Raw genomic sequence first — 27,070 nt, forward strand, 5'->3', positions numbered from 1 at the left:
ATTTGGGTCCCTGCTTTCAATTGTTTTGGATATAAACCCAGAAGTGGATTTCATAGATTATATGATAATTCTGTTTAAATTTTTGAGGAACTGGCATACTGTTTTCCATAGCAGCTACACCAATTTACATTCCCACCAGCAGTACACAAGGGTTCCAATTTCTCCACATCTTCGTCAATGCTTGTTATTTTCTGCTCCCCCGCCTTTCTCTTATAATAGCCATTCTAATAGCCATCTTTCACAAGACTATCTTACTGTGGTTTTGACTCTAGTTTTCCTAATGTTAGTGATGTTTAGCATCTTTTTTTGTGCTTATTATCCATTTGTATATCTTCTTTGGCGAAATGTCTATTCAAGCTCTTTGTCCGTGTTTTAACCAGATTATTTTGTTGTTGTTCAGTTGTAGTTCTTCATATATTCTGAATATTAATCCCTTATCAGATATCTGATTTAAAATGTTTTCTCCTGTTTTGTGGATGGCCTTCTTGTTCTTTTGATAGTGTTCTTCAAAGCCCAAAAAGTTTTTATTTTTGATGAAGTCCACATTTTACCTCGTTTTTCTTTTGTTACCTGTGCTTTGGTTATTTTATCCAAAAATGTCTTAAAGCTTCCGCCTTATGCTTTCCCCTTCTTCTCAGAGTTTTGTATTTCGGAGCCTTATGTTTATATCTTTGATCCATTTTGAGTTAATTTTTGTATATGGCATAAATTAAGGGTTCAAACTCATTCTTTTGCATGTGGATATCCAGTTTTCCCAGTACCATTTTTTGAAAAGACTCTCCTTTCCCAGGGTTGGGTTTTAGGAAGAAAAATCACGAAGGAAATTAACCTGAGGTTAAGTTGAACACATTTTCAATGGCTAAAATATCCCACTTCTCATTTATATCAGAAAACTAACTTACTGTTAACCACTTTCCTCAGTCAAAAACAATCACTTATGTAGTTTAAATTAGTGCCAATTTTATACTGAATATTATAATTCTGTTTTGTTCTAGAATAGCCATAGGTAACATTGTGTATGCTTTCCTAAATTATTGTTGCTATTTGTACTCAAGTGAATACTCCTGTTCCTTTTGTTACTTTTCAGATGGTCATATTTTTTAGCTTATTTTTTTCCATTTATCTTTTTTTTTCTATCAAATCCATTCTTTTAACCTCTCAAGGTCAATTAGAATAGTTTTCTCATTTAACTGGCATATGCTGAACTCCTACCTTTAGAAAAATGAAATAATGAGTTATACTCCCTCTCCAGAGCCAGTAAGGAAGATGCTAACGATCATTAGCTTAGGAGATAGATAATTCCAATGAATAATGGATGTACAAAAGGTTTCTAATGCTGATGATATCTACTTTTAGCAAAAGCTTATTAAAGCCACTGGTCAAAAGTTGAAGTTGCCCCAAATGTGAGGATTGGAGAGGTGTGAATTCCTTAAGATTAATTAAATTTATTCCTTAGACATTTATATCTCAATCTCACTTTAGGTTATGGAGTTCTGCTAGTCTCCCCTCCCCCCCAACCCAGCTAATCTTATTACCAGCTTTTACTGCTCAGACACTGGAATGATTGTGTTTGCTCCCATAACTTTATTCTTACTGAACAGAATGACTTACCATGTTGTTAAAAATGGAGTCCCATCATGGTTAAGAAAATAAATGATATTACAGGTGTTTTGCTTTTGCTATGCTTATTGGTGCCAGTGTATTTGAAATAAGAATAAAAGAAAACTGGAGACCTAAAATTGTACACATTATTTCAGCCACTTAGTTTTTTAAAAACACATCCACTAAGTCCCTACATGGAAATCTTCAAAGTTCATTTCAGTACAATGCACCAGTGTTTATGATTTCAGAGTAATCATACTTTAAACAGTTAATAAAGCATACATTTAGCCAAGAAGTCTGAGGGGCAGATATGTGTGTGAATCTAACTCTGCAATTAAATGAGAAGTTCGGTAGTTAGAAACAGGACAAAGTTCATCTATTCTAGTTTTTAAGAATCTATCTAATACAGAGAGCAACTTAAAATTATACAATGCAAATCAAAGTTGAAACTTGTATGTCAAACTCTTTATGGATGAAGATTGAAGTATATGTTTTGGGGGCAGGGGTGGCCATATTTACAAAATTTCTATTATAGAGAGAAATCAGCAAATAAGAAATCATATGTGCATGTACTTAGAAGTCAGCATTACTATATGCCAAGCAAATGGTTAGAAACCTCAAAACTTTTCTTTTAAATTTGATTTTAAAACAACACAGAAAGTCAAAATTTTACTCTAAAATTTTAAGCAACATGAAAACTCAATATGCACATATTTAAGACTCTGAAATGTGCTGCAGCTCTTCTGGGATCATGAAACAGTAGCAAATAAATCAGATATATAGCTGCATTAATTCAGGTTGTGGTGATTAACAGATAAAGTACATGAATATTAGGTTATAAAATTATTGGCACAAACAGTAAAATATTTCAATAGTCATATTGGGATATAGGCTAATATGCAATTGGTACTAATGAGTTCAGAATTAGCTTTATCATGAGAAAGCTATATGTACTAGAAAGGAAATGTAATATAATAAAACAGTAGCACAGGGGCTCCCTGACATAATAAATCATTTGAAGTGAAATCTGATAGGCACAGTGAGCATTTATTATAAAAGGCTTGTATCCAGAAGAAAAGAGGTAAGCATACTCCAATGGTTTGCTAAATAAATAATAATGGAATAACAAGTAAAAACAAAAATGAGTGCAATCTTGCATTTGATTCCAGCTTACCTAAGTTTGTTATTTCCATTGAAATGTTGAAATACTGACATTTTAAGTGTACATTAACAGTTGAAGTAGAGATAGGAGCAATGAATAGGGATTTAAAAAGCAGAGAAATTAACGTGAATTCTTAATATCTGGCTATCCCAGTAAGATAAGTACTATTAAAAAGAGTGAACCTCAGGGCAGCTGGGTGGCTCAGTTGGTTAAGCATCCAACTCTTGGTTTTGGCTCAGGTTATGATCTTAGTGTCTTGAGATCTAGCCCTGCTTTGGGCTCCATGCTGGGCATGGAGCCTGCTTAAGATTCCCTCTGCCCTTCCTCCCACCCTCTCTCTCTCTCTCAAAAACAAAACAAAACAAAACAAAACTCTCCTCTTTTTTTTTTTTTTTTTGCCTCAGTCCCTTCTTTCTCTTAAATCTTAACTCCTACATGCAATGTCATTTGGAAATTGATTCTCATGTTTTGATTAATCTGTTAATTGGCTATTTGACCTGAACTAATATTACAGTTAAAAACCAAATAGAAAGTAATCTATTAGCTTTTAGATCCTGACACTGGAAAATGTGGAATAGTCTTAAGGTGACAGGAGCTGAAAAACAACTGTGAGAGACAAGTAACATTTACTGTTTAGCTCCATTTTTTGGTTACCCATCCCAGTTTGGACTGGCAGCTTAGCAGTGTTAAGTAAGAACTTACCTACATGGGACCTTAGTTAGCAGCCTGAAGTCAACATGCAGATGCTTTTGTTTGGTTGAAAACCTAGACAAGAATAAGAAAGGAAAATAGAATAAATCCTTAAGATTCCCACTTTGTTTTTTTCCTCTTTCATCTTAAAATTAGTCTAGTTCTCAGCCTAAAGATCACAGCCAAAAACATCTTGGGTTTCTAGCCTGATGTATAAAAGAAAAACACAAAGTAACTTCTCTTGTTATACCAAATTCATAGAAACCAAATAAAATTAGACAATAATACAGGATAATCATGGACAATACTATCACTGTGTAATTTCGCACAAATTTTGTCCCATGAAGTGCATCCTGAATTTCTTTCTGTGACAGTAATTTTTTTAAAGCAATAATTTTCAAAGTTCAAGAAAGATCTTAACATCACTTAGATCTGCTTAAAATATTTCTCTATCTTTCTTTCCTGGTTTCATTGATTTTATCCACCAGTCAAGTTCAACAGACTTATTTTCTACAGAAATACCTGAATAGCTTATTTTTATGACCCAACCAGTGAGTTTTCATGCACATGTACAGTGTAAGGAACTAACCTTTGACTATATGTCAAAATCTATGGCAAATGAATACAAAGACATATTTATTCTTCACATAGGAAATTTTATCTATATTCAAAATATAAAGGGCAAACTGATTATCAGAAAAATAAATTTGATGCATTTAGAATTTCAACTATTAATATATTAAAATATGGGAACATTTAGAACTTTATTTTAAAAGCCAACTAAGACAGGTGCATAATTTTTTAAAGGAATATTGATTAAAAGAAACCTTAATCATGTTATAGAGGTTGAAATTTAATACTCGGAATGAAAAACAACACTACTGGGGCGCCTGGGTGGCTCAGTTGGTTAAGCGACTGCCTTCGGCTCAGGTCATGATCCTGGAGTCCCGGGATAGAGTCCCGCATCGGGCTCCCTGCTCAGCAGGGGGTCTGCTTCTCCCTCTGACCCTCCTCCCTCTCATGTGCTCTCTCTCATTCTCTCTCTCAAATAAATAAATAAAATCTTTAAAAGAAAGAAAAACAACACTACTCAATAGTGCCAACTGAGGTATTAGCATAAGTTATAATAATCTCTATTTTGCTGTTATGTCCTGGTGCTATTATCATGAATTACACCTTCTTTGAAGCCCAGTTTGTCTTTATGGAGGAGCATAGACTTCCCTAAAATTACAACGTATGTGTCATGATGAATTCTGTCCTCCAGAGGGCAGTGCAGTACAAACTCAGAGGACCCTGCAAAAATTAAAAAAAACAAACCCGAAACCCCAAATGTTAACCAATTTCATTCTATTCCAGTGGTAAGGACAACATAGCAAAATTCTTAGGATCTGCTATAATGCCAAAACTCCTGGCTGTAAGATAAAAACTACTGCCAGTTATCCAATTATTTTGACCACGTGTCAATCAATTCAATTTCCTTAATGGAGATTGTTTTAAAAAATAAATTGACTAAACTGATCTTCTGTTGGTTGGATACAGGTCACTAGATTTTATTTAAGAAGACAGTTGACAGAAATGGTTCTGGGACTCTGCAAGACTTTGCTTCAGGTTGTATGAGCTCCTTAAAAAAGAATTCTTCCTCAACATTCCCCCACACAATAGAAGGTACACACTTGATTTTATGAACTTATTTTTTTCCTACTTATGGCTCTCCGAAATCCTTTTCAAAACTAAAAGTTAAACCTACTTACTGCAAATTATAAAAGCAATTATAGTTTTTATACCCTCAAGGACAGTTCTTGCAAAACTCCTAAAGCCTTTGTATTCCTGTTAGGTACTATTTAACAAACGCCAAGTAATATTAAACTTCAAACTCTGGTCAGCCAAGGTAAGGACATTAACCAAGCTCTAATATCATGCTAAAGAATTAAAAGACTTATCAGATGCCTTACATACATTATCTTATTTAATCCTTAAAACAGCCCCATGATTTGGTACTAGTACTTTCCCATTTTACAGGTGAGGGAAATGAGTCATAAGATTAAGCAACATGGTTGATGTTTCATAGCTATATGGCAGGAAAATTAGAAAGAAAATCCTGATCTTTCTAATGCCAAGCAGCTTTTTGTTTGTTTAGTTGACATACAATGTTATATTGGTTTCAGGTGTACAGCATAGTGATTCAATTTCTCTCTATATTATATTATACTATGCTCACCACAGTGTAGCTACCATCTGTCATCATACAGTGCTATTACAATATCATTGGCTAATATTCCCTGTGCTGTGCCTTTTCTTCCAGTACTTATTCATTCCACAACTGGAAACCTATATCTCCCACTCCCCTTCACCCATTTTGCCCACCCCCACCCGCTTCCCTCTGGCAACCTTCTAGTTTGTTCCCTGTATTCATAAGACTGATTCTGTTTTTTATTTGTTTATTCATTTGCTTTGCTTTTTAGATTCCACATATGAGTGAAATTGTATGGTATCTGTCTTTCTCAGTCTGACTTATTTCACTTAACATAATACCATCTAGGTTTATACATGTTATCACAAATGGCAAGATCTCATCCTTTTTTGGACAGTTGTGTAATATTCCATTGTGTGTGTGTGTATTTTTTTCAAAGATTTTATTTGTTTATTTGACAGAGAGAAACAGCGAGAGAGGGAACACAAGCAGGGGGAGTGGGAGAGGGAGAAGCAGGCTCTCCACTGAGCAGCGAGCCTGATGCAGGGCTCGATCCCAGGACCCTGGGATCATGACCCGAGCCGAAGGCAGACGCTTAACGACTGAGCCACCCAGGCGCCGCAATATGTGTGTGTATTTCATCCATTCATCTATTCATGGACACTTCGAATGCTTCCAAATCTTGGCTATTATAAATAATGCTGTAATAAACATAGGAGTGCTTGTATCTTTTCTAAACAGTGTTGTGTTTTTAACCATTGTGTTATTCTGCCTCTGAGTTTGGGGTGATTAGTGTTATGGTGTGACTAATATTATGCTCTAACCAGTTTTGGTAAGGCCAGTCAGATAAACTTTAATGAAGATATAGCACTCTGAAGGTAAATGAGGCACATGTACTGTACCAATTTCTGTTCAGAGAAATGTGTGTTTAACAATGGTTCTCAGGGATGACTGGGGGGCCCAGTCAGTTAAGTGTCTGTCCTTGGCTCAGATTGTGATCCCAGGTCCTGGGATTGAGTCCCTCATTGGGCTCCTTGCTCAGCGGGGAGCCTGCTTCTCCCTGTGCTTGCCGCTCCCCCTGCTTGTGCTTGTTCTCTTTCTCTCTCTCTCTCTCTGACAAACAAATAAATAAAATCTTAAAAAACAAAACAAAACAAACAAACAAAACAAATACAGTGCTTCTCAAAGTGCCCATCCTGGGAACTCATTAGAAAGACAGTTTCTCATGCCCCATCTCTAAACCAGGAAGAGAAGGACTCTAAATCACAAGAAAATCTTATCAATGGAGAAGGCATCAACTTAGATCTGCATAACAAACCTTACTTTTGTTTATATAATTTTCCTGGTAACCTCCAGGTTACCCATAACTGGGCTTCCTGTCCCTCCCCCATCTATTCCTCCTCCCCCAAAGTCTTTCTTTTTGTCTTTAGCTGAAGATAGTATTTAAGATGATGGATTAGGCTATCACTGGACAATTCCTTATTTTCCCATGGCTATCTCCCATGTGTACATGAGGTACACATGTTAATAAATGTGTGCTCATTTTTCTATTGTTAAGCTATCTTTTATTATAGGGGTCTAAGCTAAGAACTCAGAAGGGTAAAGGGGAAATTATTTTCCCTCCCCAAACACTAAAATTGTCAAAAGACTGAGGGTAGAATAGTGGTTGCCAGAACCTAGGGGTGAGGAGTAAGGGGGGCTGCTATTCAATAGGTCTAAAGTTTCAGTAATGCAAGATAATTACATTGTAGAGATGTGTTCATTGTACCTATAGGTAACAATACTGTACTGTACACTTAAAATTTTGTTAAATGGGTAGATCTCATGTTAAGTGTTCTTACACAACTTAATCTTTTAAAGAATACAAAAAATATATATTTAAAGAGTCACATCAAATAAATTCAGTTTGTACCTTGCTTGAATTTTGATTCACACTAGCCAACTGTGAGAATATAATTTTGAGATAACCAGGAAAGACTGAAAAGGGACTGAACATTAAATAATAAGAAATTATTACTGTGATAATGTTATTGTTCTATTTTTTTTAAAAAGTATCTTAAAGATTCATAGTGAAGTACTTATAATTGAAATAATAGTATGGTGGGATCTGGCTTAAAATAGTCTATTCAAATAATAAAGAGAGATGAAATAGGATGTTGATCATTTTTGAGGCTGAGCGATAGATTTGTGGATTTTTATCATTATCTATTTTTGAATATGTTTGAAAATTTCCATAATTAAAGATTAAAACAAATAAATAAACAAAGACCCCTGTTTGCCAGAACTCTTTGTAAATATTGCAGACTTCCTGAAGAATGAACTATAAGGATGAAATTCATCAACAAAATATTTTCAGTATATCATAATATATCATTCCTAATGTCTAGTGAATTCAAATAATATGAAGGTGCAGACAGTTCAAAACTTAAAGTAGACTTATCTTTGTTCACAAGACAATGGAAATGAGCAAAATACATGGAGCTGGCTTTAGTAATAGTTCATTCTAAGCCACATGATTTGAGAATCTTGATGAGAAAGCCTGTTGAGTTCAAAGTTAGAAGCCATTATTGCCACAGGCGGTCTGCTTCTTCTCTGAAGAAGAAGAGGAGGAGGAGGAGGAGGAGGAAAAAGAAAAAAAAAAAAAAAGCTGGCATTACAAAGCCATCTGTTCATGTCCCAAGCTGTTTACCTGGCTGTTTGCACTGCTTGTCAGAAAAACATTTGGATATTCCCACCATGGCATGAGGGTCAGGCTATCCACCTGGTGCTAGTGACCCCCTGGTTATTTGTCTTCTGTAGCTAATTTTTTAGCTCACATCAGCTTGGAACTTGGACATTTCGGCTATCCAGCCTCAGTGTCTCAGTCATCTAGCCCCTTAAGGGAACATCCCCTCTTCCATGTCCCAGGCCCAGCTCTGGTGTTCTTGCCAATTCAGAACTGATGGTACAAAAGGTTGATTTGCATGTTACTCATAAGTAACTTAGCCAGGATATTTAATATGTTTACTGATCTGCTTCAGCATTTTCCTCACATCAGCCTGACTTTAAAGAGCTGAAACTAAGTCTAGCCATGCACAATTTATTGTTTTTATAATTGTTATTGTTTCTGTTTGCTTGACAGTTGCTTTCAGGGTGGGATGAACACTAATGGATATTGTCCAAGATAATGTTACTTTAAATCTAATTCCATGCTTTACTAAGTCTTATTAAAATAAATATCCATGTGCACTACTTCTATGAATTTGACTACTATAGATATGTCATAGCCATGGAATCATGTAGTATTTACTCTTCTGTGGCTGGTTTATTTCACTTAACATAATGTCCTCAAGATCATCCATGCTGTAGCAAATGGCAAGATTTATTTCTGTTTTGAGTCTGAATAATGTTGCATTCCATATACATACCACATGTTTCTTTTCTGTTCTTCTGTTGGTGGATGCATGGTTTGTTTCCATAAATGGCTACTGTGACTATGCTGTAGTAAACATGGGTGTGCAGACATCTCTTAGAGATGTGGAGGGGGGAGGAAGTTGTTCGATGGGAATGAATTTTCAATTATGGTAGATAAACAACTTCCAAAGATCTCTGTATAATATAGTGACTATATTTAACAATATAATATAAAATACTTCAAAATTTGTTAAGAGGGTAGGTCTCATGTTAAATATTCTTACCATTTAAAAAAGAAACACAAGCAAAACAGTCTTTGGAACATGTTGGATATGTTTATTAATTTAATTGTATTGGTATCATGGGTGTTTGCATATATCCAAACTCATCAAGTCTGCATGTTAAATGTGTGCAGTTTTTTATACACCAATTATACCTCAAAAAGCTGTTTTTAAAAATGGCTGCTCTAAAAATAAAATAAAATAAAATAAAATAAAATAAAAAATACTCATGGGTTTATTTCTTTGTCAATTCAGTTCAATGGTATTGCACAGAGTACCTCTATATGCCAAACTTGGTACTAGGTAAATAGAAATACAAAGATCATTAAGACATGATCTCTCCCTTGAGAAGCTTACAGTTCATCTTGGGATCAGGTTGATTGTGGGACATGGTAGAAAATCGCCATGTAAATGTTGGGGAAGAAAAATTTTACTTTCCCCTTCAATGTTCTTCTCACTGGACTAAGAATTCAATTGGCATGAAACAGATTAAGAGGGAAAAAGAAGTTTAATTATGTGTGCATGGAGGCGCAATAATAAAATTAAGGCCCAAGAAATGACCAAGGCATGCAGTTTTTACACACATTAGAGAAAGAAAATAAATCTGTGAAAAATTGACAGGACAAATAAGACTTATGTTTTGGGGCTTCAATTAGTAAGGAATTCTAAACAGAAGTTGGGCTGGCATAGTAAATCAGTAAAAGAAAAAGTTTTGTTTATAGGCTTCTTTGGCCCTGAATTCCCTATCTCTGATGATATCTCTACCTCCTAGCACAGGGTGGTTACTTTTCACATGTGAGATTTATTTCCTGCTTTCTGGAGACAAAGGAGGGTCAAAGTATACATTTTGCATTGGCCGTTTCTTAAGTAATCAAAATAATCAATATGCCAAAGTGGCATATTTTGGGGTTGCTTGCCCTGAGCCCCAGCATAAACAAATAACTGTAGTGGAATACAATAAGTATGTTCCAGGAATAGTGCAGATAATAAATAAATAAATAAACAGCACTTAGAAGTATCAGTGTGTTACAAGGGCCCTATGACTTTTGGCAAATGAGATAAAGAGAACAAACGTCCCAAAGCTTCAAAGTCATACACTAGTCCCATAAATACATTTGAATAAAAAGTTACAGCTGCAATGTATAATATGGTAACCACTGGCCATGTGTGGCTATTTAAATTTAAATTAGTTAAAATTACATAAAATAAAAAAGATCAGTTTCTTACTGGCACTAGCTATATTTGAAGTGCTTAATAGCTATATGTGTTTACTGGCTACTGTATTGAATGGCACAGGGCATTACCATCATTGTACAAAGTTCTATTGGACAGCACTAATTTACAGTGCGAAGATTTTTAACCATCCCTTTCAGACTCTAATGTGCGTAAGAATTACCTGAGTATCTTGTTTAAATGTTAATTCTCATTATAAGGTCCAGAGTGGGACCTGAGATTCTGCATTGCTAACAACCTCCTGGATGACACTGATGGTCCATAGACCATTTGAGTAGCAAGGGTCTATACTATTCCATTAATGCCAACAAAAAAGTAATGTGTCAAAGGGACTTTTTCAAACCTCCTTTGCTCTGAAGGAATATTTCTTTTTTTTTTTTAAGATTTATTTATTTATTTGAGAGAGCGAGAATGAGAGAGAGAGAGAGAGCCAGAGGGAGAAGCAGGCTCCTCGCTGAGCAGGGAGCCCGATGCGCGACTCGATCCCGGGACTCCAGGATCATGACCTGAGCCACAGGCAGTCGCCCAACCAACTGAGCCACCCAGGCGCCTGGAATATTTCTTTTAATGGAGACATGGAAAAAGTTAGATGATTACTATGTCCTTAATAGAAAGAATTTTTCTTCTAAAATATTTGAGGTTATATTCTACAATTCAATCATATCCATACTAAAGTCCACAAGTACCTACATTTAAAAAACTTCAGTTCTGAAACATAAACTGTAACAAAACTATCTCTGCTTTAACTATGCACAATCCATACCCTTACCCCTCTGATTCCTTTTTTTTTTAAAGATTTTATTTATTTATTTATTTGAGAGAGAGAGTGAGAGAGAGAAAGAGCACAAGAGGGGGGAGCGGGAGAGGGAGAAGCAGACTCCCTGCTGAGCAGGGAGCCCGATGCGGGACTCGATCCCGGGACTCCAGGATCATGACCTGAGCTGAAGGCAGTTGCTTAACCAACTGAGCCACCCAGGTGCCCCCCCTCTGATTCTTGACATTCATGAATCTATAAAAAAAATCAAATAAGTCTCAAATCATTTTTAAATTAAATTAAATTGAAATTTATATATTCACTAAAAAATTCTAATACATTTAATTACTGTTCTAATAATGCCACCTACAGTTATCTCTTTTGATTACTTCGTTTCTTTTTTTTTCCTTCAGGTATAGATTTTTTTTATTTAAATTCAATTAACTTATTTCACTCAGCAAGATCTCATTCCTTTTGATGGCTGCATAATATTCCATTGTATATATATACCATGGTATATATATACCACATCTTCTTTAATGGACTTCACAGACTTATTCAGAACATTCCATCCCAAAGCAATGGAATACACATTCTTCTCTAGTGCCCATGGAACATTCTCCAGAATACATCACATCCTAGGTCACAAATCAGGTCTCAACCAGTACCAAAGTTTGGGATTATTCCCTGCCTATTTTCAGAACACAATGCTTTGAAACTAGAACTCAATCACAAGAGGAAAGTTGGAAAGAACTCAAATACATGGAGGCTAAAGAGCATCCTACTAAAGAATGAATGGGTCAACCACGAAATTAAAGAAGAATTTAAAAAATTCATGGAAACCAATGAAAATGAAAACACAACTGTTCAAAATATTTGGGATGCAGCAAAGAGGAAAGTATATAGCAATACAAGCCTTTCTCAAGAAACAAGAAAGGTCTCAATACACAACCTAACCCTACACCTAAAGGAGCTAGAGAAGAAACAGCAAATAAAGCCTAAATCCAGCAGGAGAAGAAGAAGAAATAATAAAGATGAGAGCAGAAATCAATGAAATAGAAACCAAAAGAACAGTAGAACAGATCAACAAAACTAGGAGCTGGTTCTTTGAAAGAATTAACAAGATTGATAAACCCTGGCCAGACTTATCAAAAAGAAAAGAGAAATGACCCAAATCAACAAAATCATGAATGAAAGAGGAGAGGTCACAACCAACACCAAAGAAATACAAACAATTATAAGAACATATTATGAGCAACTCTATGCCAGCAAATTAGATAACCTGGAAGAAATGGATGCATTCCTAGAGATGTATCAACTACCAAAACTGAACCAGGAAGAAATAGAAAACCTGAAAAGACCTATCACCACTAAGGAAATTGAAGCAGTCATCAAAAATCTCCCAACAAACAAAAGCCCAGGGCCAGATGGCTTCCCAGGGGAATTCTACCAAACATTTCAAGAAGAATCAATACCTATTCTTCTGAAACTGTTCCAAAAAATAGAAATGGAAGGAAAACTTCCAAACTTGTTTTATGAGGCCACCATTACCTTGATCCCCAAACCAGACAAAGACCCCATCAAAAAGGAGAATTACAGACCAATATCCCTGATGAACATGGATGCAAAAATTCTCACCAAAATACTAGCCAATAGGATCCAACAGTACACTAAAAGGATTATTCACCATGACCAAGTGGGATTTATCCCTGGGCTGCAAGTTTGGTTCAACATCCACAAATCAATCAATGTGATACAATACATTAACAAAAGAAAGAACAAGAATCATATGATCCTCTCAATAGATGCAGAAAAAGCATTTGACAAAGTATAGCATCCTTTCTTGATCCAAACTCTTCAGAGTATAGGCATAGAGGGTACATACCTCAATATCATAAAAGCCATCTATGAAAAACCTACAGCGAATATCATTCTCAATGGGAAAAAACTGAGAGCTTTCCCCCTAAGGTCAGGAATGTGGCAGGGATGTCCACTATCACCACTGCTATTCAACATAGTATTGGAAGTCCTAGCCACAGCAATCAGACAACAAAAAGAAATCAAAGGCATCCAAATCATCAAAGAAGAAGTCAAACTCTCACTCTTTGCAGATGATACGATACTTTATGTGGAAAACCCAAAAGTCTCCACCCCAAAACCGCTAGAACTCATACAGGAATTCAGTAAAGTGGCAGGATATAAATTCAATGCACAGAAATCAGTGGCATTCCTATACACCAACAACAAGACAGAAGAACGAGAAATTAAGGAGCCGATCCCATTTACAATTGCACCCAAAACCATAAGATACCTAGGAATAAATCTAACCAAAGAGGCAAAGGATCTGTACTCAGAAAACTATAAAATACTCATGAAAGAAATTGAGGAAGACACAAAGAAATGGAAAAACGTTCCATGCTCATGGATCAGAAGAACAAATGTTTGAAGATGTCAGTGCTACCTAGAGCAATCTACACATTCAGTGCAATCCCCATCAAAATACCATCCACTTTTTTCAAAGAAATGGAACAAATAATCCTATAATTTGTATGGAATCAGAAAAAAACCCGAATAGCCAGAGGAATGTTGAAAAAGAAAAGCAAAGCCGGCAGCATCACAATTCTGGACTTCCAGCTCTATTACAAAGCTGTCATCATTAAGACAGTATGGTACTGGCACAAAAACAGACACATAGATCAATGGAACAGAATAGAGAGCCCAGAAATGGACCCTCAACTCTATGGTCAACTCATCTTTGACAAAGCAGGAAAGAAAGTCCAAGGGAAAAAAGACAGTCTCTTCAACAAATGGTGTTGGGAAAATTGGACAGCCACATGCAGAAGAATGAAACTGGACCATTTCCTTCCACCACACACAAAAATAGACTCCAAATGGTTGAAAGACCTCAATGTGAGACAGGAGTCCCTCAAAATCCTAAAGGAGAACACAGGCAGCAACCTCTTCGACCTCAGCTGAAGCAACTTCTTCCTAGAAACATCGCCAAAGGCAAGGGAAGGAAGGGCAAAAATGAACTATTGGGACTTCATCAAGATAAAAAGCTTTTGCAAAGCAAAGGAAACAGTCAACAAAACCAAAAGACAACCCACAGAATGGGAGAAGATATTTGCAAATGACATATCAGATAAATGGCTAGTGTCCAAAATCTATAAAGAACTCATCAAACTCAACACCCAAAGAACAAAGAATCCAATCAAGAAATGGACAGAAGACATGAACAGACATTTTCCCAAAGAAGACATCCAGATGGCCAACAGACACATGAAAAAGTGCTCAATATCACTCGGCATCAGGGAAATCCAAATCAAAACCTCAATGAGATACCACCTCACACCAGTCAGAATGGCTAAAATTAACAAGTCAGGAAACGACAGCTGTTGGCAGGGATGTGGAGAAAGGGGAACCCTCCTACACTGTTGGTGGGAATGCAAGCTGGTGCAGCCACTCTGGAAAACTGTATGGAGGTTCCCAAAAAAGTTGAAAATAGAGCTACCATATGATCCAGCAATTGCACTACTGGGTATTTACCCCAAAGATACAAAAGTAGGGATTCGAAAGGGTACGTGCACCCCGATGTTTACAGCAGCAATGTCCACAATAGTCAAACTGTGGAAAGAGCCAAGATGTCCATCGGCAGATGAATGGATAAAGAAGATGTGGTATATATATATATACAATGGAATTTTATGCAGCCATCAAAAGGAATGAGATCTTGCCATTTGCAATGACGTGGATGGAACTGGAGGGTATTATGCTGAGCGAAATAAGTCAAACAGAGAAAGACATGTATCATATGACCTCACTGATATGAGGAATTCTTAATTGCAGGAAACAAACTGAGGGTTGCTGGAGTGGGGGGTGGGGTGGGAGGGATGGGGTGACTGGGTGATAGACACTGGGGAGGGTATGTGCTCTGGTAAGCGCTGTGAATTGTGCAGGACTGTTGAATCTCAGATCTGTACCTCTGAAACAAATAATGCAATATATGTTAAGAAAAAAAAAAGAAGAAAGAGGTAGCAGGAGGGGAAGAATGAAGGGAGGGAAATCGGAGGGTAGACGAACCATGAGAGACGATGGACTCTGAAAAACAAACTGAGGGTTCTAGAGGGGAGGGGGGGTGGGAGGATGGGTTAGCCTGGTGATGGGTATTAAAGAGGGCATGTTCTGCATGGAACACTGGGTGTTATGCACAAACAATGAATCATGGAACACTACATCTAAAACTAATGATGTAATGTATGGGGATTAACATAAGAATAAAAAAATTTAAAAAAAAAGTAAAAATTACAAACGAATACTTATATAACTTGTATATTCCCAAACTCTTCAGCCTTAGGGAAGGGATACTCTTTCTTTAGTACTCAACTAAAATCCCCAAGTCTCCATCTTTGTGATTGCCAGAAGTCCAATGCTCTAAGTGCCGTATTTTATCAAGTATTTGTTCACATTTTAACATCATTGAAGCAGGATATATCCTACAGTCAGGAATCTTGCAATCATTAATCATTGTCAGCCAGGCATAAGTTATATGATTCCTATCATTGTCATCACCCATGTGATTCTGGTAGATATTCCTGATGGCAAAACTGGCCAATGTAATGTCTCAACATTCTGAACACTTGAATGTAAGAACAAGTTGAGGAAGCAATATAAGCTATGTTTTTGGTACAAAATCTTTCTCATGAATTCCATAACAAGATGAAGAAAACACCAGCTTCAAAACTACTGTCATTAGCCTGAAAGAAAATCCCAGAATCAATAGTACAGGCGTCTTTGAAGATATGCAGCATCACAAAGATAGTGGAAAAAACAAGGTATAAATGACTCTGAGTTAAAAAACTCAGAAAGGTCAGACTTACAAAGAAAAGATATAAAGATATAAAAAAGCTTTATTACCATCTTACTCATTTTATTCTCATATCTTTACACAGGTGCAAGAGTGCTATGTAATAAAAATCTTTAAGTAAATCTAAAGGGGTTTTTTTCCTTAAGTATAAAATAAAAATCTAAGTTATAAGAAAACATTGTAGGGTAGTTTAATTGGCAGTATCTTCTTTCCCTGTGGCACAAAAAAAATCATGGTGTACCTTAAAATAATGGTATCTTAAATTCAAAGAAATACATATTTCTAGGAAATCACAGGGAGTCATTATATGCTCTACCAATTAGTACTGACTAATGCTTGTCATCTTTCATTTATTTTTTTTTAGATTTTATTTATTTATTTGACAGAGAGAAAGAGCACAAGCAGGGAGAGTGGCAGGCAGAGAGAGAAGCAGGCTCCCCACTTAACAGGACCCTGGGATCATCACCTGAGCTAAAGGCAGACTGACTGAGCCACCCAGGTGCCCCTCTTTTCTTTTTTAAAGATTTATTTATTTATTTGAGAGGGGGAGGGAAGGGGAGAGGGAGAGGCAGAGACAGTCCCAGGCAGACACTGTGAACTATGTATGAGCCCCCCAGTGATGGGCGGAGAGCCCTGTGCAGGGCTTGATCTCACTACCCTAAGATCAGGACTTGAGCTGAAACCAAGAGTCAAGAGTCAACTGACTGTGCCACTTAGGCACCCCACTTGCCTTCTTTCTAATAATGCTAGTCTTCACATACATCATAGGGCTACTTCTTAAGGTCTGTGCCTCCTCTAATGACACTTTGTCTTATGGGACGCCAAAAGCAGTGTTGACATCAAGGCCTGGCATGAAGAAACTTTTATTGGAATCTTGTGAATATGAGGAAAAATGTAATGCCATACAAGAAATTTCAGTCTGGAGTATTTAATAGCATTATGTTTAGAGTCCTTTGCCCTGATTCTCCACAGAGAGGTCCTTTCTAAATCTCTCCTAGGTCTTGCTTCTTGCCTCTGTTGCAAAAAACAGCCTGCTTCACTAAATATATTTAGCCATTATTGAAACCCCATTGCTGTTTAAAAAACTTGTTGAGTTCAAAATAAGGGTGGCCTATCACATTATTATAGAGAGTAATTAATTTGCTTATCGACTAAAATTTCTCCTTTCTAGAATAGCATTTTTGCTTTTCTTCTTCATGATTAAAACACCTATTAAAGTGTGAGGTGTGTTTTCCAGAACAAAAGAACATTATTGTCTTAGAGATAAAATTCTGCTTCTACTAAAACAATAGAGAAAAACATGAGGCAGCTTGTTCCTGATACATAAAAAATTCTCTGGAAGTAAACATAACCAAAGGAAAAAAAAAGCCTAAAATTTCAGAGACCTGATGACTTGACTTTTGATACTATATTTGCACTAACGGTAAATAACACAAATGAATGGGTATTAAGAGATTAACTGATATCCTCTGAAAACGCAAAGGGAGTGAAACAGACTTATAAACGGGAATTGGTGAGACTTGAACACAAATTCGGCTTGCAAAGTCTTCAGAATGAAATAAATCAAAGCTAGGCAAAATCACCAATTACTCAACATGATTGATAAATATTGTAAATGAAAAATAAAATATGAGCTACAAAGCAGCAGGTGTCAAACTTCAGTGTATCAAGCTTTAGAGATAAAAGCTTCACTCAAGGAACTTGTTAAAAACTAGAATTCTAGATCCTACTCTGTAATTATTCTGAGTTATCTTACTCCATAATTATTAGGTCCACTGAAGGTCTAGAAATTTGCATATTTTGCTTAGGAAAATATCAGGTGATTCTGATGCAAATAGTCCAGGGCATTACATTAAAAAAAAAAAAAAGTGCCATAAAGCCTGTATTTCAAATAAGGGAAAAAATCCAGTTACATATTACAATAGATGTCACAAATGGTTTGACAATTCACCTGGATAGCTAAATACATTGTCCAATAATTAGCAGATTTCTGATAAAAATAATTTAAAACACTGTTAGGCATCTAATGGACAAATTACTCCTTACTATTTAGTGATCTTCAGAGAGAAAAAAAAATCTTAGTATAATAATTTAATGACATTACTTGGGAAAATGTCAGTTATTTAAAATATATGTAGACAACACATCAATCTTGGTCATATAACTAAATTTAGTGTTCAGTGGAAACTGAATTTCAGTAATTATTATCATTATATAACTAAAGCATTGTCAATTGACTTTTCAAAATTCTCAGGTCATGTTTGATGCATACAGATACTGTCATTAACATATACAGTATGTTCTGAGCAATGAAATATTTTTAACATTGAAAGTGTGTGTTGTCTTAAAAAGATGTTAAGAATTTTGTGTATCTTTCTATTCACTTATGTTATAAATAAACAAGTCTAGTGCTCGCTTCCGCAGCACATATACTAAAATTGGAACGATACAGAGAAGATTAGCATGGCCCCTGTGCAAGGATGACATGCAAATTCGTGAAGTGTTCCATATTTTTCACGTACTGCATGGAGCACTGGGGGTTATACGAAAACAATGGATCGTGGATCACTACATCAAAAACTAATGATGTATTGTATGGTGACTAACATAACATAATAAAATTTTTTTAAAAAGTTACATAAGTATCATGCAACATAGTTTGAGGCTTATCACACGTATACAAATTAACTGATTCAAAGATATGCATTAAGCTCTAACTAAATGCTAAGTAAGAACTGTGACAGGCAATGAGAACCAAATAAATAAATAGTCACAAGCTCTAGGAAAACAGCTGACATGAATTTGTACATTAATGCCATAACTTAAGAAACTACGGGTATGGAATTGAGGCTAAATAAGCTGGAGAAATCTCCAGAGGTAGGTCGGGGCCAGGCTGGGAGGGGCACTGTGGCCTATTTGTGGTATTTAGAAAGCAGTGGAGGGCCGCTGTTGGATCTCAAGCAGAAGGGACATGAAATAATTTGGTTTTAGTATTTATTGATTACATTTCCTAACATGTGTCCATTAAATCAATGGTGAAAAATAATAACGGCTAAATTCTGGATATAGTTTTCATAATAGCTCAGAGAAAACAAATGTGATTTTTTGTGGAAAAAGATTTACTTTACCAAAAACTTTTTCGGTTAAAAAATACGATTTGATTTGCAGAAATCTGATTTCAAATAACATCTCTAAGAAGGAATCTTCTGGTTTTATTAGGAGGAAAGGAGACCACTAAAAAAATGGCAGCGCGAACAGCTCCCCCCCAAAAAAAGTCTATAATTGTTTAATTTTGTCAATTAAAAGAGTAAATTACATTATGTTATTCAAAATTATATTTAAAAAATTATTTTCTCAGTTCTGCATCAACATCGTATTTATTTATTTATTTCCATATTTATTCATCAGGCATCAGTTGAGTCCCTTCTATGTGCAAGGCACTGTGTTAGAATCTATAATGGATAAAATGTCCTTGCTTATAATAGAGAAAAAAAAGAGAGGAGCTTCAACATAGAGAACAGATATTATGCTTGGCTGCTATATTTTTTCCTTATTTCTCTAGAAATAAGAAGTATAATTTTTAGAACATGAATATGGAATTAGGTGTCAGTTAAACTTTTAGACTCTCCATTACTTTATCTGTAAAACTGAAAAAAAAATAACCTACCTTGTAAGTTTGTTGAGATATGAGAATAAATGAGATAATGCATGTGGCTCACAGTAGGCACTATTATTATTATTATTGTGTTGACTACTATTACTTTTAGTATTCACAGGATATTTTGTGCTTTTCAATGCCAGGATATCAGGACTGCAGTCATTTCTGGAGGAAATGAGTTCAGTCCCTGGAAAATTATTCTGAGATTTCAAGAGGGTCAGCACAAAGTGGATTAATGAGTTGAGACATGATGACTTCTGAAGTACAGTCTTTAAAAGAGAAATTTTCACATGTGCATTGAACTGTGTCACTGTGAAAAATGGCACAGCATCAAAATAAATTCACTGCCCTGGGTCCATCAGTTTAGTTTAGCATTAACCAACTCGGGGAGTTAATTTCTCTGTGCTGAGCCACTGTATTAAACTTCTAACCAATTTGCATTTTATAAAATGGAGTCTTAAATAAATCATTCAAATTTCTGACTGATGGATGTAGTATGCCCTGATTAAAATGCAAGAAGTAATTTCTGACTGAGCTTTGTTTGATAACATCACTTTTATATAGCAGGAGAAATCAGATGGGTTATATAAATAATAGCTTTATCCTCATTTCTTAAGATACAGAATTGAAAGACAACTAATTATAAGTCAATATCAATGTTTTGGGAGACAACTTTTGAAAACTGTTGTATATAATCATTTCAGCTCCCATATTAGATCCCTATTAAGGACAATCCAGGTGTTTGTTGTTTCCCAAATGTAACTGCTTAATGGAAATCTATTTCTTTTTTTCCCTAACTTTTAAAAATTTTAGTTACAGTACAGTTAACATACAATGTTATATTAGTTTCAGGTGTACACTATAGTGATTCAACAATTCTATGCCTTACTCAGTGCTCATCAAGATAAGTGAACTCTTAATCCCCTTCACCCATTTTACCCATCCCTCCCACACAACAGATCTCTATTTCTACAGCATTTTTTTTTGAAGTACATAAGTATAAAAGTAGTAGAGATATTCAAATGTTAGAGATCTTGAAAACATTGTTCATAAGTGTCCTCTCTGTGGATGCTACCAGAAAAATGCTCACACTCTCTCCCTTAAATATAAATATATAAAATAAATATAATAAATATATTTATTTATTAATAAGTCTGATAAATGGAATAATAAATGGTTTTCCACCCCCTCACTTTCAATATGGAGGTGTCTTTGGGTCTAAAATTAGTCTCTTGCAGACAGCATATCAACTGGTCTTGCTCTTTTATCCAATCTGATATCCTGTGTCTTTTGACTGGGGCATTCAGCCCATTTACTTTCAGAGTAACTATTGAAAGATATGAATTTAGTGTCATTGTATTACCTGTAAAGTCACTGTTTCTGTATATTGTTTCTATTCTTTTCTGGTCTATGTTACTTTTAGGCTCTCCCTTCACTTAAAGGATCCCCTTTAATATTTCTTGCAGGGCTGGTTTAGTGATCACAAATTCTTTTATTTTATGTTTGTCCTGGAAGTTTTTTGTTTTTTGTTTTTTGTTTTAATCTCTCCTATTTTGAATGACATCTTTGCTGTATAAAGTCTTGGATGAATATTTTTCTCATTTAGCACCCTGAATATATCATGCCAGTCCTTTTTGGTCTGCCAGGTCTCTGTGGAGAGCTCTGCTGCCAGTCTAATGTTTCTAGCCTTAGGTTATGGACCTCTTGTCTTGAGCTGCTTTCAGGATTTTCTCTTTGTCTCAAATTTGCAAGTTTCACTATTATATGTCAAGGTGTTGACCTATTTTTATTAATTTTGAAGGGGGTTCTTTGTGCCTCCTGGATTTGAATGCCTGTTTCCTTCCCCAGATTAGGGAAGTTCTCTGCTATAATTTGCTCCAATATACTTCTGCTCTCCTCTCTCTCTTCTTCTTCTTCTGGGATCCTAATTTTTCTAATATTATTTTGCTTTATGGTATCACCTTTTTCTTGAATTCTCCCCCTCATGATCCAGTAGTCTTTCATCTCTCTTTTTCTCAGCTTCTTTATTCTTCATCATTTTGTCTTCTATTTCATTAATTCTCTCTTCTGCCTCATTTATCCTAATAGAGCCTCCACTTTTTATTGCATCTCATTAATAGCTTTTTGATTAGATTTTTGTTCTTTATTTCTCCAGAAAGGGATTCTCTAGTGTCTCTGTGCTTTTTTCAAGCTCAGCTAGTATCTTTATAATCATTATTTTGAACTCTAGTTCCAGTATCTTACTTACGTCCATACTGATTAGGTCCCTGGCAGTCAGTACTGCCTCTTGCTCTCTATTTTGAAGAGAATTTTTCCATCTTTTCATTCTTGCAGAAAGTGCTCACTTTTCTATTTGTAGAGTTGTAGCTATTCTTTTCTTAGATCTCTGATGAGTTTGCAGGTGTTCAGAATGATTTGATAGCTATGTAGCTGAATTTCTGAGACCAGGTGAAATTAAGGTCTCCTAGTCCTCTGCCATCTTAGACCAAACAAATTGATAACTTCATTTCAAAGTTTTGCTTTTCTTAGTATTTTTTTAGTTATTATAAGAATAGTGGATCTCATGAAAAAAATAATGGAAACTTAAAATAGAGGACTCATTCTTGTTCCAAAAAATAGGGCTGTTATTGTTAAGGAGAGCATTAAAAATGAAAATAGCCCTAATTCCTTGATACACACTAAAATGAAACAAAACAAAATGAACAAAAATAGGACTCTTTTCATTCTTCTTTTACTTTGAAAGTATTTAGACATTTAACTGTCCCACAATCTCTTAGAGACATTCCAGTTTCCTCAAATTGGGCCTTAATGACCTGACATTATTAATTTAAATAGCCCATGTAACAATATATGCCTAAGGAAAAATAGTTTTACTAACCATTGAATCACAGGGAACTTATAAAGTCATATTATGTATTTCCCATCTCTAATGAAATTATCCAGATTAAAAAGCTAACAAAAACAGGAATCATGTTTCCTACTAATATGCTGAAAAGATGATCCATTAGTCACTCCTTTTGAATTGCTAACTGGCTACTTAGAATCTTTCCAGTCCTATAACTTACTGATTTGGACAGAATACTATGAAAAGGAAAAAGTGAGTGTTCAGGGGAATAGAGACAATTATGGCTAGACTGGGGAAGGTTAAGATCAAGCCTTCAGTGAGAGAAGAGATGCTTGAGATGGTATGCAGAGCCTTACTGCTATTTGGTTTTCTTACCCAGTTAAGTTTGAAATCATTCTGCTCTTTGGTTTTCTTTCAGCTGTGTAGATTAGGAGGACCTTGTGGACCAAACATCCTATACTTATATTTGCCCACCCAAAACCATGGCACAAAGAATTCCACTTCATTTGTTTCTCACTTTAATCAAAGAACACAAGCCATCTTAGTATGAAAATAAGGGTGAATGGCAATAATGGGAAGCAAGGCATAACAGGAGAGAGATCAGAGGTGGTGGGAAGCAAGCAAACAAACAAGCAAACAAACAAACACCCCCCCCCGAAAAGTGTGTCTTTATAGTTGAAAAAACTCAGAATAAATTGACATATTAAATTAGGTTTCTTGAGTAGTCTGCTTTTTGCTCCTAGGAATGGATAGAAGAGAAGGTCTGAGATTGGTAGAATCCCCCTTCTCTACCTGTGTTTGCTTGCTGTTGTTTCAATCTATATTAATCATTTCATAAAACAGAAGTAATTCCTGAAAGAGTATAATTTTCAAAATGATTGACTAATTTGTGATGTAGAGAGATGCTCTGTCAAGTTGACTGACTCACTAAAGGAGATAATGGTTCTTTACAATAAATTATTATCAGAAAGCAGAACAAAAGTCAATATAAAATCTCTTTCTTCAAGCCCTCAATAAATGCAATAAAATGCTTCCCTCCTCCTTCAGTGACGACCTGGTTTCATAACCAGATAAAATGGAACACGTGTGGATCAGCAATGAGGATTTCCAGTATGATCTAATAATTTTTATATTAAGGGTACTTGTGAGCTACAATATTGATAATTCAGGGACTGCAGATGTCCTTATTTTCTCTGAAGAGGATGCGAATTGGTAGATTTAATAGCTGGTTCTCCTTATGCAAGTGTGTATATGCACATACTTTGATCTGAAAGGTTTCTCAAGTTTCTACCAATCTAATACTAGTTTTTCTACTGGTCTATCAAGATGCTACTTCAGCATTTCAGGAGTTTAATGATAAAGGAACAGATTACTTAGAAGACAAGGAGAAAGACTCTTCACAGATAAAATAAGACAGCCAAGGCATTTGGCCAAGATCCTGAAACCAAAACCTAAGTTTTTGAGAAAGGTAAGAAGAGAGGAGTGGGTAAGAGCCTTTTTCTTTATTATTAGCAAAGGCTTTAACCCAAACTTCTATATGTAGATTTCTGAGTTAGATCACTTGAGAGATACCTGGCTTACATTGATTGATATTTGTTTGTTTTCAGTACATTTACTCTTGCCTAAAAGACCTGGATGGTGACTTCTTTTCCTTGAGTGATGATCTGAATCCTGCATAGTTTTTTCAAAATGGGAAGCTCCTCCCAAATAGGAAGTAGTCTTAGTCCAATTTCTAATTACACTTCATCTTACCAAGCAAGTGTAAAACAAATGTAATGAACATTCATGTACAAATATTTTTGTGGATATACATTTTAACCTATTAAAATAAATATCTAGAAATGGCGATGCTGTTTGATATAGTAAGTATACACTGAACTTCAAAAGATACTACCAAACTGTTTTCTAAAGTGATCTCACCATTTAACCCCATCAGCAGTGTAGAGAGTTCTAATTACTCCACCTCTTCAACAATGCTTGTTATATTAAGTGATATTTGGCAACAGATGAATGGTTAAACACATTTTGTGTATTAATATAATGACTACTACTCAGCAACAAAAGGAAATAATTTACTGAAACAAAACAACATGGATATATCTAAAAACATTCTGCTACATAAAAGAACCCAGACACAAAAGGACACACAGTACATGGTTCCATATTTTTAAAGTTTTAGACTAGTCAGAACTGAGGCACCTGGGTGGCTCAGTAGGTTAGATGTCTGACTCTTGATTTCAGCTCAGGTCATGATCTTGGGGTTGTGTGACTGAGCCCTGAATCGGGCTCCCCGCTCAGCATGGAGTCTGCTTGTCCTTCTCCCTCTGCTCCTCCCCCACTCACTCTCTCTCTCTTAGATAAATAAATAAGATCTTTAAAAAGAGAGAGAATAGTCAGAACTAATCTATAGTTAATAAAAATCATATCAATGATTGCCTGAGTCAGAAGGTATGTGGTGGAGGTGGAGGGATGACTGGGAAGGGCACAAGGGAACTTGGGTTGGTAAAAATATTCTATATCTTGAATGAGACAATAGTTGCATAGGTACAGACATGTCAAACTGTATATTTAAAATGGGCATATTAATTTATATACAGTCTATCTCAATAAAGTTTTTAAAAATCTAAAGAAAATCAATCTAGATCTGAAAGTTAAAGATGAGGAGAAGCCAAAAAAAAAGACAAGTGAAAAAAAAAAAAAAAAAGCTCTATCTTGTAGCAGAGTGTGCCTCAAGGACTCTTGAACATGCAGCTCCTCAAATGTGGTGTGGGGAAGGTAAAACTTGGCTGTCACTTGAAGCCAAGTTTGTCAATATCAGTTAACAAGATGGGTGTCTTAGGCCATTAAGGTAGGGAAGGCTCTAAGAAGGGTAGGAGGGAAGTCTAAAAAATCAACTTCCTCTGGTTTATACAATTGCTTTGTCTGAACCTAGTGGCATCAACCTCTTCCATTGGCATTGTTTCTTTGTTCTCTTTGGTTTTAAATATTTGAAAAGTTATGCCACTTGAATCCACACTGCTGTTTGCATTGTTTTGACTGATCTCCTTAACTAGTCTCTCCCGTTGGTCCTGGTTTTTGTGTGCAATTTCCCAATTCTTCTTTTGGGTTTATGATGACAGATCCTTGAAAATCTCTCTGCCATTGGTATATTCAATATCTGTTTTCCTAAGGTGTCTAATAATGCAAATCTAGTAATATATATTTTTACTGTGATTCAGGACATAAAAATTAGGGCTTAAGATGAGGATTCCTCAGTTACAGTTTTGAAATCATTCTTATGCTTTCACTAGGAAATATTGAGAAATATTTAGTTGTATATGGTTCAGAAATACTTATTCAGAAATAAATCTTAATCGAATGTGGTATAAACATGAAGTTAAACAGATTTATATTTATGGTATCAATAAACAAGTATAAAATATTGACTATATATTTATATTTCCATCTAAAGAATACTAATTTCTGTGTCACTTGTGGACTATTTACTCAAAGCACATGTGTGCATATCTATAAATATTATCTTTGCATTTATAAGTATCTAAATATGGATAATTTTCAACATAGCATTTGGACTCGCCCTTATTCTCCAGTGTGACTGGAAAGTTACTTAAGATTAGAGAAAAACACCATTGATCCTTGTTTTCCTACTTTGGATTCTTAATTTTTCCTTACATGATACTCAGGCGTCATAAGTAATGAAGTGAAAGGAAGAATTATTTTAGCTTCAAATTCACTGGATTCAGAGTTTTAAATCTAAGACTATTTAATTATTAAAACTCAGTCTTTAATAATGCTATGTACAAATAAAATTTAAGATTTATAAAAAATATTTTTATCAATTCCCATTTTCCTTAAATGACATATACACATCAAGTGACTGTATTTTATTGTTTATCAATTATTTGCTAAATAAGATGGTATTGCTTTCATTCTTTATTTCTAGTTCTGTCATTTTCTGTGCAAAGTCAATCCAGTCTAAGACTTGAAGAAATAAAAAAAGAGAAATGGTGTATGTATTTTTCTCTTCTACCCAAATACAACCCAATCCTGACTACTGCTTTATGTTGAATTTGTTGTATGTACACATTATTTACTACTTTGAGCTTTGTAGGGACATTAAAGAAGAATAAAGAAGGAGGAGAATATAAAGAAAACATATAACGAGAAATGAAGAAAACTCTGAGTCAACCATCTTTGTGTAGGAGATCAAAGAATAAGAAATTTACCACTTAGACATCTCATTCAACTACACTGATTATTCCAAGAATATAAGAATTGAGTCAGGGCCTTGGAAGTCAGATTTCCTGAAGTTACTATTATTATTTTGGTTCCCAATTACCTTAAGAAAATCTATCTAGATTGTGTATATTAGATTATTTATAACAGGTCAGCCAGGC

The 27,070-nt window shown here is 35.3% G+C and overlaps 1 long non-coding RNA gene and 1 other non-coding gene across 2 annotated transcripts in view; one reads left to right on the forward strand and one right to left on the reverse strand.

Annotated features, from left to right (window-relative positions):
• Window positions 1-3,465: 3,465 nt before the first annotated feature.
• The window catches only part of LOC123835379 (uncharacterized), a 459,456-nt gene continuing 435,851 nt past the window's right edge, over window positions 3,466-27,070 (reverse strand). Inside the window, exon 10 of the long non-coding RNA XR_010406420.1 lies at window positions 3,466-3,529. This is a non-coding gene — a long non-coding RNA (uncharacterized LOC123835379). The remainder of the gene's footprint in view (window positions 3,530-27,070) is intronic.
• LOC123841000 (U6 spliceosomal RNA) lies at window positions 18,579-18,685 on the forward strand. The gene has a single exon (XR_006790148.1). It is a non-coding gene; the product is annotated as a U6 spliceosomal RNA (small nuclear RNA).

Source organism: Mirounga angustirostris, unplaced genomic scaffold, assembly GCF_029215605.1.
Source record: "Mirounga angustirostris isolate CCGP_5_RB_7025 unplaced genomic scaffold, mMirAng1.0.hap1 SCAF_12, whole genome shotgun sequence".
NCBI classification, from domain to species: Eukaryota; Metazoa; Chordata; class Mammalia; order Carnivora; family Phocidae; genus Mirounga; species Mirounga angustirostris.